Raw genomic sequence first — 19,319 nt, forward strand, 5'->3', positions numbered from 1 at the left:
ACAGACCCAAATATCCAATTTCGAGATTCCTGCCCTATCCCTTTACCGAATACCAAATTTAGTTCCTTTTAATACCGTTCGTACCGTTCTTGTATGAATTTCCAAAAACCCAGCTTAATCTGTCCCCTTCGGATCAAGGGTGACCCTCACCCAAAATTTCAAGATTCTAGCTTCAGCCGTTTCAATAGGCAGGTTGTGTTCGCTAATGGGCCATGTCGGTCCAAGTCTTAGTATAGCCCCATATAACGATATCCCCCATATTCGGTATTTTGATGATTTCAGCGGCTTTATTCACCGGAATTGTTTCAAATTTCGTAGTTAAAGTTCGAAATCGGCATTACAGCCTACAAAAAAAATTACTTATGTAGGCTTTGCGAGTTTTATATGTAGGATTTTTTTTTTAATTTTTCAATTTCTTTCAAAATGACGGAGGGCATTAAAACGTTTCTACTTGTTTAGCTTTTCAACTGTCGAAAAGTTGTAAACGCCATGTTGAAAGGTATTGTTAAGTACCAGATGTGGTGGACCGATATCTACCGTCCTTACACTCGATCTTGTGTTACTAAAAATATTGTAATGTGTAAAATTCAAAGAGTATCTGATGCTTATTTCGCATTTAATGAGCGCTTTGTTATTCAAATTGTTGATTCTTTGTTGGGAAGGTAACAGAAGGATTGAAATATTACGATGTGCCGAGTGTGAAAGAATTCGAACAATTATTTCACATTTTATGAGAATTTTGAGCCTTTGTGGGGGAGGTACAAGAAGGAATGGGCCGATACATAAAGGAATGTGTCGAGTTTGAAAGCATTTGCATACTTAATTCGCATTTTATGAGAGTTTTATTAATTCAAAATTTGGACTCTTTTTTAGGTAGCTGCCAGAAGGCGTGGGTCCGTACATCCCATTTGCACACCAGATCTTATATTAATAGAAATGTAAGGATGTGCCGAGTATGATAGGACTCAGATAATTATTTCGCATTTTATGAGATTTTTAATTATTCCCTATTTTAATTAATTTATGGGGGAGGTAACAGAAGGAGTGGACCGATATTATTCATCTCCACACCAGTTCTTGCGGTAATGAAAGTCTTGGGATGTGTGAAATTTGAAGACTAGATGACATTTTCTAAATAACATTTGTTTGGCTCAAGGACGAACGCGATTGAAATTGGTGAAAATCGGTCCAAATTTAAATATAGCTCCCATATATATCTTCATCCGATTTTAGGTTTCTTGTGCACCAAGTGGCTAATATCATTCTAAATGGTGTGACTTTTGCTACGTCCGGCCGAATTCTGCCTACAAGAATGTGCTTCAAATTTGGTAAAAATCGGTTCAGATATAGCTATAGCACCCATACATATGTTTCGTCCGATTTTGGTGTTTAAGTCCCTTACATTCGTTATATGCACTCCACAAGACTGATATTTAGCATCAGATATCAGATACAGCCTAGCAATTCATAGATCAAATTTTATCATATATATCTTCATCCGATTTTAGGTTTCTTGTGTACCAGATGGTTAATATATATGTTTCATCCGATTTGGAGTTTAAGTCCCTCACATTCGTAATATACACCCCACAAAAATGATACTTGGTACCAGATATTAGATTCAGCCCAGCAATACATGATTCAAATTTCATCAAGATCGGTTCAGATTTGGATATAGCTCTCCTATATATCTTCGTCCGATTTTAGTTTTCTTGTGCACCAAATGGCTAATTTCAGCCCAAAGTAAGTGAAAACTAGCACTTCTGAGTTTAAATCTCCAACTTTCGGAATATGCACTCTACCATAGTCATATTTTGTACGAGATATCTCATAGAGCTCAGAAAGGCCCAATATAAACCTTTCTTTTTCGAGAGCTTTACTAAATATGCATAGTGGTGTAGGGTATCATGTAGTCGGCCCCGCCTGACTTTTGAGCTTTGCTTACTGGTTTCATCAGCAAAATACACTATGATTGACTCATTCCACCAAGTTTAATATCCAGTTATCCATTCAATAATGTAAAAAGAAATATCAAATCCTAAAAGAGCCAAATATTAAGATAACCTTGCTTAACTAATTAGTTTCTATCCTCCACCCCACTTTTGCTTCGCCATTTTGTTTTTTGTCTATTTTTCCTTTTCAAAATAATTGCAATAATGACCACAGGGCATAAATGTAATTATTAATTTCGCTTAGGTAGTGTTGGCTTATTGAATGTCATAAGAGAGCACTGCCAGTGATTGTGGAGCTATATACAAACTACAATCCGACATTGTTATCTTGGTGGTGGCTAATGCCTTTATAGCTTACAAAAAGCTTACACTAAGCACACACACACGCACACATGTATGTACACATATTTCAAGAAATGTTAAAAGCCTTTTGTTTTGCAATAAGCATTTTCTTCTTCTGAGCGTGGAACCCCCCAACGATGATACATTACGACATAAAATCCATTTTTGCAATGAGAGAATTGCCGCTGTACAGCCACGATTTGAAGATATGATGAAATATTATTGACAAATTGAGTCATCTTAGCCTTTTATGTACGATTTGAAGAAATTAAATTGTAAACAAGTAAGCAAAGTCAAAAGGTCGTACGGGGCTGACCATGTGATACCCTACATCACTACAATACATTGGTTAGCCCCTTAGGTCCAAACCCAATTTATTCGATTTTTTTTTGAAATAATGCTATACAGTCCCGCACAAATGTAACCTATGGTTTTTGACCGGAGCATTTGCCCTTTATTTTCCCAACTCTGCCACGCTGATTGGTATTCAAAAATATTTCACATAAAAAAATAAAATTCCAAAATGATAGTCTTCTGCCCTATCCTTAACTCTCTCCTCATGCAAAATTCTGTGTCGATTGGTTTTTAATTGTGGCCCGTAGAGCGATTGCAAAATCAGGAAAATTTTAATTTCTTGGCCCAATAGGCTCTAACCCTACCTCCACGCAAAATTTCGTGAAAATCGGACGATTATTGCGATATGATTATAATACCCTCAAAACATAGTGTTGAATTCGAATATATACAATTCAGAATTCTAAATCCAATATGAAAAAATAAACAAATTGACAAAAAATATTCTCTTTTTAGCGGCATATTTTTGCTAGATTTTCTTAGATTTTATCCTTTTCTGGCAGGATGCCATTTTAAATTGATGAGAATTGTTCTTATTGGTACGAATTGTTCTCTTTGAACTTATTTCGTCCTTTTTGTACGAATTTCCAAATTCATTTTTATACCCCCAGCCATAGAGCTAGAGTATATATCAAAGCGTGCCTCATCGAAATAACGGTTTTAGATCCTAGGTCTCTATGGATCAAATCCGTTTCAGTCGATCTAGCGATATCCGTCCGTCTGTCTGGCTGGTGCGGACGGTAACTCTCGAAGCGATTATCCAATTTGATCCAAACTTCGTACATCGTAATATCGTTCCACTTCTTTTGGCACCTCCCCCACAAAAGGTCAAAATTTTCAAATATTTTACTTCACGGAGAGGGAAAGGATAATCCGATTTGGCTCCAAATTATCGTACAACTCCCCACAAAGGGTAAAAATTGTGAATATCCAAGAATCCAAACGCGAAATTAGCATTATTTCTGGTATCTCCCACACAAAGGGTCAACGTTTTGAATAATCAAAACAATCATAAAATCCGAAATAAGCATTTTTTAATTTTATTGCATGAAAGCAAAAAATGTCGGAATTAGCATCAAATTTTAGAATAAGTTTAGATTTGATCAAACGGCCAATAAAATCGTCACACGCTTCCCGAATGTTGCTCTGCGGTATTTTGACCCATTCCCGGCGAAGCGCTTACTTGAGGTGATCGACACTTTGGTATATTTTAGTGCCAACCTTGCTTTCCAAAATACTCCAGACACAATTGTCCAACGGATTGGTATCCGTAGATTTTGGTGGCCATTGTGCGCTGGTAATAAAGCGAGGAACCTCATTTTGTAACCATTCTTGGGTGGCGCGTGCTGAGTGGAATGTCCAAGGTCTGCGGCCAAAATGTTTGCGTGCCCAAGGCTTTAATATACCCTCCAGAATGTTTTCGCGAAAATATTCGGCATTTATCGTGATGACAGGGTCGATTAATACGAGCGAAGATCGACCATCGGCTGTTATGGCGGCCCACAACATCACCATGGCCGGCGCTTGAGTTCTGGTTTCCAACCGAAGGTGCACATTTTCAGCTGACCTGTTTGGCAAGTAAACACGATCATTTTGTTTGTTTACAAACTGCTGGACAACGAATGTTTTCTCAGTGGAGCGGAGAAAACTAAATTCAGCAGTTAACCACTTTCGGCCAAGCGAAGCAACTTTTTAGCTCTTTCTGTTGCGGTGTAAGTTTTTGCGCTGTTTGGAATTTCAATGGCTTTATCCCGAGCTCATTTTCCAATATTTGCCGAATCGAATATTGCCATATGTTCGATCAAGTCGCTTCTTTACTTTTCAAACCATTTCTGCTGATGTTGCTGTTCCGTCCACTTCCTTGACGTCGGACTACGCTACCAGTATCACGGTAACGAGCTACCAGTATCACGGTAACGAGACACAAAACATTTATTGACATTTAAATGCTGGAGTGCTCTAACGACAGCCACTTGTGGTTTTCCAGCCAAATATACATAAATCACACTATCACGCTTGCATTCCATTACGAATAACTTTTTTTCCTGGAAAATTTTCACAAAAATGCTTTTGTACGCTGGTAAACAGGAATAATTTTAACAGCTGTCGGACGAGTGGCTTAGAAATGAGAGCAGTCTGAAGTTGTTTGCAGTTTTTTCATCTCACCCTGTAGGTCCTATATATATATATATATATTGAATGCGATTTTCCGTTTAAGTCTCTCACAAGCGTAAAATTCACTCCACAACAATGACATTAGGTACCAGCATTGAAATCAGATACAGCATTGAAATAACCCTCCTAAGTTTTATAGAGATCGGTTCAGATTTATATATAGCTTCTATATATATCTTCATCCGAGTTCATGTTTATTGTGCCTAAAAAGTGTAATATCACCTCCAATAGAAATATTTTGATGAATATTGATTTAGATTCGGAGATATATACTTCCAATATATTAGATTAATTAAAAAAAATTAAAAACAATCATATCAACAACAATCCTAGTTGGTATTATTTAATTCTCTTAAATTTTCCATAAAACATTTTTTATGGATTGCTCTATTAAATATGCAAATAATGCAAAGTGGTGTAGGGTATCATAAAATCGGCTCCGTCCAACTTTTGGCCCTTCTTTACTGGTTATTCATTAAATGGGAGTTTTTATGTCTTAAATTCCCCACCCCCATAGTTTGCTGTTTGTTTCTTTTACAAAATGTAATAATCCACGATATTTAGGACCATACTACGCATCGCAAGTATTCTAAGACGTAAAATGTCCCTTGAATGACGTCTCTCAATGAAACTGTGCTGGATGAAGTTGCTGCGTCTTAATTTTATTCTTGATATGTAAACAGGCGAATGATGTTTGTGAGAACATTTTGTTAGGGGAGGGTTTTTATGTTTTTGTATAAAATGTGTTGATTTTTTTTGCTTTCTCAGCATGGCTTATTCTAACTATCATGAAAAAGAAACCATTATTTAAAAAAAAAAATGCCCTCATATACCTTATGAATGTCTTTTTTGTAAAAATGCAAATATACGAGGAAATTTTCATCTAATCTACATAGACCAAATACAAATCATATATATCGGAATACGGATCTAGCACTTAAGTTCGGCCGGGAAGAAATTTTAATACCCTCCACAATTTGAAAGGAACTTGAAAAACTTACAAAAATCGTGGAAAAATATGGGTTAAATAAAAACCGTAATATGGGGGCTATACAAAGACGAGGACCTGCATACACAACAATTTTGTCAAATACAAAAATAAAAAATTATAAAATGTAAAAATTTAAAATTAATGACGTCGTCAAAATCATCAAAATACCGAATGTCGGGAGGTACCATTATATGGGGACTATACGAAGACGCGGGCCTGCATATGTAGTTTTTTGTCGCTTATATGTCCATTATATGTGGGCTATACCAAGACGTGGACCTGCATAGACAATTTTCTGTCATAAGTTGTAGTAACCATACATTTGAAACAATTCCGGTGTATAAGGTCGCTAAAAGTGTTAAAATGTCAAATATGGGGAGGTACCTTTACAGGGTGAGATGAAAAAACTGCAACCAACTTCAGACTACTGTCACTCGTCCGACATCTGTTAAAATTATTCCAGTGACAGTTCATTATATTGTTTGCAAGCGTACAAAAGCATTTTGGTAAGAATTTTCAGAAAAAAATGTTATTCGTGATGGAATTCAAGCGTGATAGTGTAATTTTTTTATATTTGGGTGGAAACCCAAATGTAGCTATCGTTAGAGCACTCCAGCATTTAAATTTTAACAAATATTTTGTGTCTCGTACCATCGCTCGTTACCGTGATACCGGTAGCGTTGCCCGACGTCAAGGAAGTAGACGGTAGAAAACGACAACATCAGCAGAAATGGTTCGAAAAGAAGCGACTTGATCGAAACCCGCGTCGAATTGACCGAAAAATAGATCGTGAGCTAAACATATTGTAATATTCCATTCGGGAAATATTGAAAAATGAGCTCGGGGTAAAGCCATTGAAATTCCAAAAAGCGCAAGAACTTTCATCGTACGACAGAAAGAAAATAGACTCAAAAGAGTTAAAGAGTTACTTCGCTTGGCCGAAAGTGGTGAACTTGAACGAATTTGGTTTACTCCTCGCCGATAAGAAAACATTCGTTGTCCAGCAGTTTGTAAACAAACAAATGATCGGGTTTACTTGCCAAAGAGATCAGCTGAAAATGCGCACCTTCGGTTGGCCACCAGAACTCAAGCGCCGGCCATGGTGATGGTGTGGCCGCCATAACAGCCGATGTGCGCTCTCCGCTCGTATTAATCGACCCTGGAATCAGAATTAATGCCGAATATTAAAATATTCTGGAGGGTGTATTAAAGCCTTGGGCACGCAAACATTTTGGCCGCAGACCTTGGACATTCCGACAGGACTCAGCACCATTGCACTCAGCACGTGCCACCCAAGAATGGTTACAAAATGAGGTTCCTCGCTTCATTTCCAGCGCACAATGGCCCCAAAATCTCCGGGTACCTATCCGTTGGACTATTGTCTCGGGAGTATTTTGGAAAGCAAGGTTGGCACTAAAATATGCCAAAGTGTCGATCACCTCAAGCAAGTGCTTCGCCCGGAATGGGCCAAAATACTGCAGAGCAACATTCGGGCAGCGTGTGACGGTTTCATTGGCCGTTTGAAGGCCATAATTCGTGCCAAAGGTGACCAATTCGAACAAATCTAAACTTATTCTAAAATTTGATGCTGTTTCCGCCATTTTTTGCTTTCATTCAATAAAATTATAAAAAATGTGAAAATTATGACGTTTGACTTTGTTGCAGTTTTTTTTATCTCACCCTGTATATCATTTCTTAGTATCTAAATAATGAATTTCGATAAAATCCCCTTTTTTTCTTAAATTCTCACCCAGGGTCTTTATAATAAATTTCGCTCTCTCTCTCCTTCTCTCTCTCTCCATCTCTCTCCTTCTAACTACCAGACAAATATAATTTAACTTCCTGTTGAAATGTTACATATCACCCCCTACCCGCAGACACTTTCGTTATTAAGTTGATTGACCCTTCACCTACGATGCAATTAACAAAGAAGAAGGAGAATAATGGTGAGAATGAGATGAAAACGAAAGACAAAATCATCCCCCTTATGGTGTTGAATACTTAAAGCAGTGTTATGCAAAAGTTCCGCTTTGGAGTGTAGAAATGAGATACAGGAAGAAATGTGCGATTATGAAATACGTGTTTTCTACACCCGGGTACTCCCCTCCTTCTCTCTCTCACTCTATCTCTCATCAAACGGTTTCTTGTCATGATTTCTCAGCTGTTTAATAAAACGGGTGGTGGTGGTGGTGGGTGAACCTACTCTGCTGTTGAGGGGTTAAAACCTGCTGAGAATAACGGTGACATTGAAACTGCGCAGGAGCTCTCTGGGGATGTAAATAAAACCAGGCAAATGGTGACAAAATAAACACCTGGAAAACAAGAAAAAGAGGAATTGAAAAAGCAAGAGCAAAACAGATAAAAATAAACGATGAAATAATGAAAGAAACCGCAAAAGTTATGGGGTAATGAGTGAAAAATAAAAGTAAATAAATGAAAAGGGGGTTACTTTCGAACTTCGTATGAGTTTGGAAGAGGAGAACTAGAGAAACAACAATAAAAATACAATGAAAAAAGCACCTTCCTCTGTGTTAGCTTTCCAAATATCATATTTCTTAATTGTTTACCTCATAAATAGATATGTCTGACACCTGCCCAGGCAATTTGATTTGTAAACCCGGCCATTGAAGGACAACAAACACAACAATTTACTTTAATTATTTTCTGACATGAAATGTGACACGAAGGATATATGGCACGGACTTAACGTTCCACTTTAAATTGCGTGTCATTTGCAAATTGTGCAAAAAAGCTAATGAAAAATTCCTTAAACATGTCCGGAGAACAATTATTTGTTATCGTGGAAAATTTATAAGCATAGGAAATTCTTTGAAAATTCTTCATTTGATACGGCCAAAACGTGCCTCATTGAAATAAGGATTTTAGACCCTAGGTCTCTTTGGACCAAATCCGTCTATAGACATTTGGAGTCGATCTAGGGGTGTCCGTTCGTCTGTCTATATGTCTGGCTAGTGCGCACGATAACTCTTGAAGGGAGTATCCGATCCTTGTGAGGTCCAAATTTACGAAGAAAATAATTCACCTCATGTATAGAGAATCAGAAAAGAAAGTCTTAAAGTCGGGCGGGGCCGACTTTATGATACCCTACACCACTTTGCTAATTTAACAGAGCTCCACATAACAATTAAAAGTTTTTATGGAGAATTCAATCATACACGCTATGATTATAATTATAATTTAAAGTTCAAAGGACGAAATATGCCGAAGCATTTTTATACTATGGAGGGTATATTAACTTTGTCATTCCGTTTGTAACTCCTCGAAATACTCATGTCAGACCCAACAAAGTATATATATTCTTGATCAGCGTAAAATTCTAAGTCGATTTAACGATGTCCGTCTGTCTGTCTGTCCGTCTGTCTGTCTGTCTGTCCGTCTGTCTGTCTGTCTGTCTGTCCGTCTGTCTGTTGTAATCACGCTATCTTTCGAATAAATTGAGATAGATGACTAAAATTTTGCACACATGTTTATTTTTCCAGTAGGCAGGTTAAGTTCGTAAATGGGCCATGTAGGTCCACGTTTTCATATAGCTCCCATATAACGGTACCTCCGGATATTCGGTATTTTGATGATTTTAGCGACGTTATTCACCGGAATTGTTTCAAAATTGGTATTTGAAGTTCCAAATGGATACTACACCCTAAGATAGAAAATTGTCTGTGCAAGTCTATGTCTTCGTATAACCCCCATATAACGGTACCTCCCGATATTCGGTATTTTGATGATTTTAGCGACATTTTTCACGGGAATTGTTTCAAATCTGGTATTTGAAGTTCCAAATGGATACTACACCCTAAGACAGAAAATTGTCTTTGCAGGTCCACGTCTTCGTATAGCCCCAATATAACGGTACCTCCCTATATTCGGTATTTTGATGATTTTAGCGACATTATTAACCGGAATTGTTTAAAATTTGGTATTTGAAGTTCGTTATGGGAACTACAGTCTGTGACAGAAAATTGTCGGTGCGGGTCCAGTTTCGAATTTGAATATGGTAATGGCTTATGACAAACAATGCATATGTATGTCCACGTCGTATAGACCTCAATATAACGGCTATATTCGGTATTTTTAAAATTTTAATTTGTTAAGGATTTTATTTTTTGAAAATTTCCAAATTCGTTGTAAATGGTGGAGGGTATTAAAAGTTCGGCCCGGCCGAACTTACTGCTTTTTAACTTGTTATCTTTTAAATTCGGACTTGTATTGTCCATTTGATGCACAATTAATTTGAAAACGGATAAAGATATATATGGGAGCTACATCCAAATCTGAACCGATCTCGATAAAATTTGGCAAAGATATTTCTAAGCTGTATTTAATATATTTCCCTGAATATCGATATTACGGAGTGCATATTACGGCTGTGGGTAACAAATATAACAAATCGAATGAACAATATATATGGGAGCTATAGCTATATCTGAACCGATCTTCACCAAATTTTACATACTAGCTTCTAGACTCAATTCGGTCGTAAATGTCAAATTCCATCCCATTTTGGCCAATATTAGACGTATGGTGCACAATAAAAAGTAAATCGGACGAAGTTATATATGGGAGCTATTTTCAAATCTAAACCGATCTCGATAAAATTTAGCAAAGGTATTTCTGAGCTGTATTTGATATATTTCCCCAAATATTGTTGTCACAGAGTGCATATTATGGCTGCGGAGGACAAAAATAACAACAACAATATATATGGGAGCTATAGCTATATCTGAACCGATTTCGATCAAATTTGGCATACTTATTTTCATGCCTAAGTTGGCTGATATTACACGTTTGGTGCACAATAAAAGTAAATCAGACGAAGATGTATATGAGAGCTATATCTAAATTTTGATAGATTATATCCAATTTCTGTCCTTGGGCCAAGCAAATGATTTATGCAAAATTTCATCTGGATGGGGCAAAAAATGCGAACTTTACTTTGTTTACAAAAATTCATGGACAGACGGACGGACGGACGGACAGACGACACAGAATGTGATTCTATGCAGATCATCAAAAGGGACTATGGGTCTATCTCGCTTCCTTTTGCCTGTTACAGACAAATGCACACAGACATAATACCCCGACCATCTTGTGGTGTAGGGTTTAAAAATCATATGATTTTGTATTTTGATGATTTTAGCGACATTATTCACGAGAATAGTTTCAAATTTGGTAATTGAAATTTGTAATGTATAATACAGCCTATGACAAAAAATGGTTTCCGCAGTTCCACGTCTTCGTATAGCCCCCATATAACAAACGGTACCTCCCAATACTCGGTATTTTTATGATTTTTTGAGATATCGTATTTGAAGTTCGTAATGTATGCTACAGCCTGTGACAGAAAATTGTCTATACAGGTCCAGATCTTCGTACAGCTCCGATATAACGGTACCACCCTATATACGCAATTTTGATTATTTTAGCTACATTTCAAGTTTCAAGTTTCAAATTTGTTTCAAGTTTCGAATTTGAATATGGTAATGGCTTATGACAAACAATGCCTAAGTAGGTCCACGTCCTATAGATCCCAATATAACAGCTATATTCTGTATTTTTAAGATTTTAACAGATTTTTTTTAACGGATTTTATGTTTTTGGGGATGGTATTCAATGTTGGCCCGGCCGAACTTTCTACTTTTTAACTTGTTATAAGATAAAAATGATTTTTATATTTTCATTATACCCTATAACACTATGTGTTGGGGGTATTATAAGTTTGATTGGGCCAAAAATTATGTAACACCTCGAAATATTGGTTTCCCATATAGGAAAGTATATAAGGATCTTCCCATCTCGCCGAGCTGAGTCGATCTAGCTATGTATTTCCGTCCGTCCGTCTGTCCATGTTAATTTGTAATCACTCTACAGGTCGCAATTATGGTCCGATCTTCACGAAATTTAGAATGGAGGTGGGGTTTGGACCAGAATGGAACGATCTCATAAAAGATGATCTCATAATATTTAGGGGTTGAAATGGACCAAATACTGAAAAATTTCGTGATTTTGCAGTTGCTCTACAGGTCGCAATTATAGACCAATCGACGCGGAAGTTAGCATGTGGCTAGAGCTTAAGGCTGGGCAGAAGTCTTCCAATTTTGATGGTAATCGGGTAATATTTAGTGGGTGAAAAGGCCATGGCACTTGTGTTAAATAAAATCAAATTTTCCATTAAACCGCGAATATTTTTAATCCCGGCGAAATCACAAAAAGACGAACAAGTCAATCCTGACCGTTACGTAGATGCCGATAGTAAATATATCGGATATATATAGCGAAATATGTACAATACATATATACAAAGGAAGGGGATGTTAGCTAAAATGCTTATATATCAAGAATGGCTGGACCGATTTTGACAAATTTTGTCAATTCAGAGTACCCTCTTTGCATAAGAGGGTAAAATCTAAAAATCGCATAAAAATGTGCCATGTGGTGTTATTATAGATTTTGTAGCGTTTTGTGACATTTTTTATTTTTTCATATTTTTTATTGCATGCGATTTTTTCAATTTGACTTATAATATTGAAATGTACATTTTGTAATTTTTTTTCACCTTACAACACGGGTTGGGGTTATTATATACAGATTACAATTATAGTCCGATCTTCACGAAAATTTTCACAAGGGTAGGGTTAGGCTCAGAAGAGCTATTGTTTTCAACTGACCGCAATATTTTAGGGGTTGAAATGGACCAACCACTAAAAATGTTCCTGATTTTGCAGCCGTTATAAGGTCGCAAATAGAAACCAAAGGACAGCGGGTAGAATGGACCACTACTCTTGTGTGAAAAAAATACCAACATTACTTTCAGGCGATATTCGAAATATACAATAGGCGAACTTGTGGCTTTTTTATGCTGATTTCGTTGATTAATATAGCCAAATATCGTAGACAAGCAAATCATATAGATGGGTCTAAATTTGTAGATGCAGAACGGCTTCTTGCTTTTAGATATGATTGCAAAATTTTAAGGGGCTCAAATGAACCAAAACAGAAAAAAATTACTGATCACACAATTGAAGCCAATCGACATGCCTGAGAAGAGAGTTAAGGATAGGGAAGAATTCTAGCTTTTTGGATGAACATTCGATTATATTTAGCTGTAAAATGGACCACAACAACTAACAGCACGACGGAGTGCGCAAATGTCCCTGGTCAAAATGGTAAGGGCAGTGCTCCATGACAAAATTTCAAAAGCGAAATCTTCCAAAATGTATTTGGACATAAGGGGGCCTCTAACATATTGTATGGTCGGCCCCGCACGACTATAGCCTTTGCTAACTTGTTTTTCTATTAGCTTTCCATACCTGCCATTTATGACCTTTCAGAGTCGACTCAATATATTCAATATATTCTTCAACAATTTGCATGCAAAATTGTTGATGATTTCGAATAAAAATTATTTTTTGCTTAGAATCGACTGCAATATTGTGCATTTGCTCAGCTCAGGTTGGCTCAGCTGTTGGGCATTTAATCGATCTTTGTTATCAAATCGTTGCAAAGATAAATAAACAACCAGCAAAAATAAAACATTTGGTTTAATGAACTTTTTCTTTCATTATCAATGTCAAAGGCAGAACAAAAACAAAAAAAAAAAAAATGCAACAGCAAGAATTTTTATACAACAACAAAAAATTTTATACATTCAGCAACATTAAAATTCATTCGGATCTATATCAGATGAGAAATTTGTAATTTTTTTTTGCAAATAATTTGTACCTACTTTCACAAAATTTCATCAGAATTGTTTACCACCAAGAACGAGGTGTACTAGATATGTAGAAACGGAATTTAATGAACGGATATCAAAAATATATATATATATATTATTGTATATAAATAAACATTTGACACAAAACGATAACAAAAAAAAAAACAAACATCTTTCTTAAGATAAGAAGGAATGGAATATTTGTATACATTTGTATGTTTGTATACATATGTATGTCAATCTGTTTGACCAAGTGACAGTCGCGTGTTCGGTAGGTGGGTGGGTGCGTTACGTCGAAGATTTTGAAAATTGTTTGTGACGTTAAGAGCTTGTTCGAAATTTCTGTTGTTTGTTTTTTGTTTGGCGGAATATAAACAAAAATATTGAAAATGTTTTTTTTTTTTTGTTTTGGTTTTGTTTTATTTAATGCGCATTTAAATTTGAAATTATTAATGAAAACCAAGAATTTGTTTGCAAAAATTTCCGAAAAAAAAAAATAAAAACAAACTAAATATATGTACATACATGGCCTATAGAAATGTTACGTAATTGGCAGAAAAGCTTGACATTTTTCTTTCAAATATTCAACGCGTTTCGTTAAATGACTAAATAAGGCGATAGATATTTGGGATCTTTTGATCGTTTTGGTTATTCAAAATTTTGACCCTTTGTGAGGGTCCATACCATTTATAACAAATATTGCGTTGTTGCAAATATTGACTTGTGTCAAGTCTAAATGGAAACGAATGTTATTTTCGCCTTTTATGACCTTCATTTATATTAAAAATGTTGACCCTTTGTGGGGGAGGTACCAGAAGGAGTGGATCGATATATTCATTCTTCGCACCAGACCTTGGGTTAATAAAAATTTTTTTGATGTTTGTAATTTGAGGACAATCGGACTCTTAGTTCAAATTTTATAAATGTTATAACTATTCAAAATGATGACGCTTTGTGGAGGAGGTACCAGAAGGTGTGGACCGATATTTACCATCTTCACATCAGATTTTGCTTAAGTATTGGGTTGTATGAAATTCGAAAAGAAACGGATGCTCATTTAGTGTTTTTGACCAGCTTCATGGTTATTAAAAATTTTGATCCTTTGTGAGGCAGGAACCAAAAGGAGTGGACCGATATTGCCCATATCCGAGTTCGAATAAATCTTTTGTGTCTCGTACCATCGCTCGTTAACGTGATACTGGTAGCGTAGCCCGTAGCCCAACGTCAAGGATGTGGACGGAAAAAACAGCAACATCAGCAGAAATAGTTCGAAAACTAAAGAAGCGATTTGATCGAAACCCGCGTTGCAGTGGCGGAAAAATGGCTCGTTAGTTGAACATATCACAATATTCAATTCGGCAAATATTGGAAAATGAGCTCGGGGTAAAGCCATTGAAGTTGCCATTGAATTGAGTTGCTTCGCTTGGCCGAAAGTGGTGAACTGCCGAATTTGGTTTTCTCCGATTAGAAAACATTCGTTGACCAGCAGTTTGTAAACAAACAAAATGATCGGATTTACTTGCCAAAGAGATCAGCTGAAAATGCGCAGCTTCGGTTGGCCACCAGAACTCAAGCGCCGGCCATGGAGATGGACGATGCTAAGAATAAATGTGGAATATTATGGGGAAAATATTCTGGAGGGTGTATTAAAGCCTTGGACACACAAACATTTTGGCCGCAGACCTTTAACATTCCAACAGAACTCAGCACCATCGCACGCGCCACCCACGGATGGTTACAAAATGAGGTTCCTTGCTTCATTTCCAGCGTACAATGGCCACCAAAATCTCCCGATACCAATCCGTTGGACTATTGTCTCTGGAGTATTTTGGAAAGCAAGGTTGGCACTTAAAAATACCAAAGTGTCGATCACCTCAAGCAAGCGCTTCGCCGGGAATGAGCCAAAATACCGCAGAGCAACATTCGGGGAGCATGTGACGGTTTCATTGGCCGTTTGAAGGCCATAATTCGTGCCAAAGGTGAGCACTTCAAACAAATCTAAACTTATATTAAAATTTGATGCTATTTCCGATATTTCCTTCAATAAAGTTAAAAAAAAAATAAAAATTATGGTGTTTGACTTTGTTTTGTATTTTTTATCTCATCCGTAGACAATACTCCTCCAGGGGTTAAAGCACTCACACAATTCCATTCAGAAATGTAGCTAAAATCATCAAAATACCGAATATCTCACTTTAGACTACAGCTAATAAATGATGTATGGTTCACTAAAAATGAATTTTGCTTTTAATTCCGTCAATTTTGACACAAACAGAATCGGAATAATAATTATAATATATCCCATTAGAATTCCTACTTCATGCACTATACGATTTCAAACATAAGTTGAGTAACAAATTCTCTCTAATACCCAGGGTATTTTATAATTTTTTATAAATGGAAACAAGAAACAAAGCTGTAAGTTCGGCCGGGCCGAATTTTGGATACCCTCCACCATTTGGAACGAATTTTTGAATTCTCAGAAACAATAATATTCTTAAAAAATTCTGTTAAAATCTTAAAAATACCGAATGTAGCTGTAGCTGCAAAGGTAACTTTTCTTAAAAGCTATTACAATATTAAAATACGAAATTTAAAAAAATCGGTGAATAATGTAGCTAAAATCATCAAAATACCGAATATCGAGAGGTACCGTTATATAATAAGGGCTATACGAAGACGTGGCCCTGCACAGACAATTTTCTGTCTTAGGCTGTAGTATCCATTACGAACTTTGAATACCAAATTCGAAACAATTCCGGTGAATAGTGTCGCTAAAATCATAAAAATACCGAATATCGGAAGGTACCGTTATATGGGGGATATACGAAGACGTGGACCTGCACAGACAATTTTCTGTCATAGGCTGTATCATCCATTACGAACATCAAATACCAAATTTGAAACATTTCCTGTGAATAATGTCGCTAAAATCATCAAAATACCGAATATCGGGAGGTACCTACAGGTCCCATTTTCAATACCAAAAGTCCTGCAGACATAATATTAATTTTTATTTAGTTTTATTTTTATTTATTTAATTTTATCTATGTACTTCATTTTGTTCGGAACCTAGAGGGATTTCCACAGACGGACGGACATCGCTAAATCGATGTAGAATTTTGTGCTGATCAAGAATATATATACTTTGTGGGGTCTAAAATTTATATTTCGAGGTTTTACAAACGGAATGACAAACTTAATATACCCTCCATACTATGGTGGAGGCTATAAAAAACAGCAACAAAATTCGCACCTTCAATAAAAATTGCAAATACTTCCATGTAGAGGCGAGACAACAACTACTTCCCCCACGATATAGGAAATTAGCAAAGTCATCATCCATCCGAGCATCGGATACAATGAAATATTAAAATGAAGCAGAGGAATAAAAAAAATCTAAATTCTGAAAAAAAAAACGACAAACGAAACGTTTGTGAATGCAGGCGAACAGACAAACGGTCAATTAAAATGCATACTAGTGGAGCGTGAATGCCATTTTTTATTGTCGAACAAAAAAATATAAATAAATAAACAAAAATTCTAAAATGGACTTTAAACAGGCAATAGTTGTTGAATACTTTTCTGTTTCCGAGAGTGTGTACTACAACAATAGTTGGAGACCCCATCTTCAATGTCTATGTCGCAGCCACGGGATAGACATTGTCTAACTGATAACAGCGACGAATGTCCACTAATAAACAATGACAGTCTAGTTTGGCAGACCATTTCGATGATGATCCCAACAGCACCAGAGACCTACATTAGAAAACAAAAAAAAAAAAAACTTAGTCATTGGTATTTTTATTTTAAGTGGGTCTAGTATTAGATCTAGCTGGCTGGCTGGTGTATGGCTAGATTGTTCTTTGTTTCAAATGAAAACAAAACAAAAATATAAAACAATATATGTATGTATGCATACTCATGTATGTCTGTGTGTATGTATTCATATGAAATGTTTAATTTCAATCCGCAATGAGTTCAACAAATCCAACAAGTAGATGATGATGATGAAACGAATTTCGGACATACTCCCTCTATGCTATATTAATAATATACAGGGCGAGATGAAAAATCTGCAACAAATTCAAACGCCATAATTTTTACGTGTTTTTTTAATTTTATCAATGTCGGAAATAGCATCAAATTTTAGAATAAGTTTAGATTTGTTCGAATTGGTTACCTTTGGCACGAATTATGGCCTTCAAACGGCCAGTGAAACCGTCACACGCTGCCCGAATGTTGCTCTGCGTTATTTTGGGCCATTCCCGGCGAAGCGCTTGCTTGAGGTGATCGACACATTGGTATTTCTTAGTGCCAACCTTGCATTCCAAAATACTCCAGACACAATAGTCCAAAGGATTGGTATCCGATAATTTTGGTGACCATGGAAATGAAGCGAGGTACCTCATTTTGTAACCATTCTTGGGTGGCTCGTGTTGAGTTGGATGATGTTGAGTGCTGTTGGAATGTCCAAGGTTTGCGGCCAAAGAGTTTGCGTACCCGAGGCTTTAATACACCCACCAGAATATTTTCGCGATAATATTCGGCATTTATTTTAATGCGTGCCCATGGCTTTAATTCACCCTCCAGAATATTTTCGCGATAATATTCGGTATTTATTCTGATGCCACGGTCGATTAATACGAGAGGAGAGCGACCATCGGCTGTTATGGCGGTCCACACCATCAACATGGCCGGCCCTTGAGTTCTGGTGGCCAACCGAAGGTGCACATTTTCACCTGACCTCTTTGGCAAGTAAACACGATAATTTTGTCTGTTTACAAACTGCTGGACAACGAATGTTTTCTCATCGGAGCGGAGAAACCCAAATTCGGCAGTTCACCACTTTCGGCCAAGCGAAGCATCTCTTTAGCTCTCTTGAGTCTATTTTCTTTCTGCGGTGCGGTGTAAGTTCTTGTACTTTTTGGAATTTCAATGGCTTTACTCCGAGCTCATTTTTCAATATTTGCCGAATGGAATATTGCGATATGTTCAGCTCACGAGTTATTTTTCGGCCACTGCGACGGGGGTTTCGATCAAGTCGCTTTTTTACTTTTCGAACCATTTCTGCTGATGTTGCTGTTTTCTTCCGTCCACTTCCTTAACGCCGAGCTACACTACCAGCATCACGGTAACGGGCGGTGGTACGAGACACAAACGATTTATTCCCATTTAAATGCTGGAGTGCTCTAACGATAGCCACTTGTGGTTTTCCAGCCAAATATAAGGAAATCCCTCTATCACCCTTGAATTCCATCACGAATAACTTTTTCTCTAGAAAATTCTCACCAAAATGAGCTGTCACTGGAATAATTAACAGCTGTCGGACGAGGGGCTTAGAAATGACAGCAGTCTGAAGTTGATTGCAATTTTTTCATTTCACCGTGTAAAAGAGTAGTGAAATAACTGACTGACCGACAGAGAATCAACGTCCAGACGAAACGGAAATTCGATGCAGGAAGATCAGTCTTGGTGTCTAGGCGTGTGTGGAGGCCGTTTTTTTTTTTTGGTAATTTGTACTGAAAGGATGCCAAAAGTACTAAAAATGTCCGACAACATTGAATACTTTTTATTGGACAGATGGAAAGGCCTGGGATTTGGAATGAGAGTCACTGAAGAAGTGCAGGATAGATATACCAGAGGGTTTTTAGAAATTCCAACTTTAAGGTTACGGAAAGCTCAAAAATGGTACGAAACTTCTTTAATGGTACCATTTGGTATTATGTGAACGGAAAGAGCTAAAATGTTTGAAATTTGATATGAGAACCAC

The sequence above is a fragment of the Musca domestica genome, unplaced genomic scaffold (assembly GCF_030504385.1).
Source record: "Musca domestica strain aabys unplaced genomic scaffold, Musca_domestica.polishedcontigs.V.1.1 45, whole genome shotgun sequence".
NCBI classification, from domain to species: domain Eukaryota; kingdom Metazoa; phylum Arthropoda; class Insecta; order Diptera; family Muscidae; genus Musca; species Musca domestica.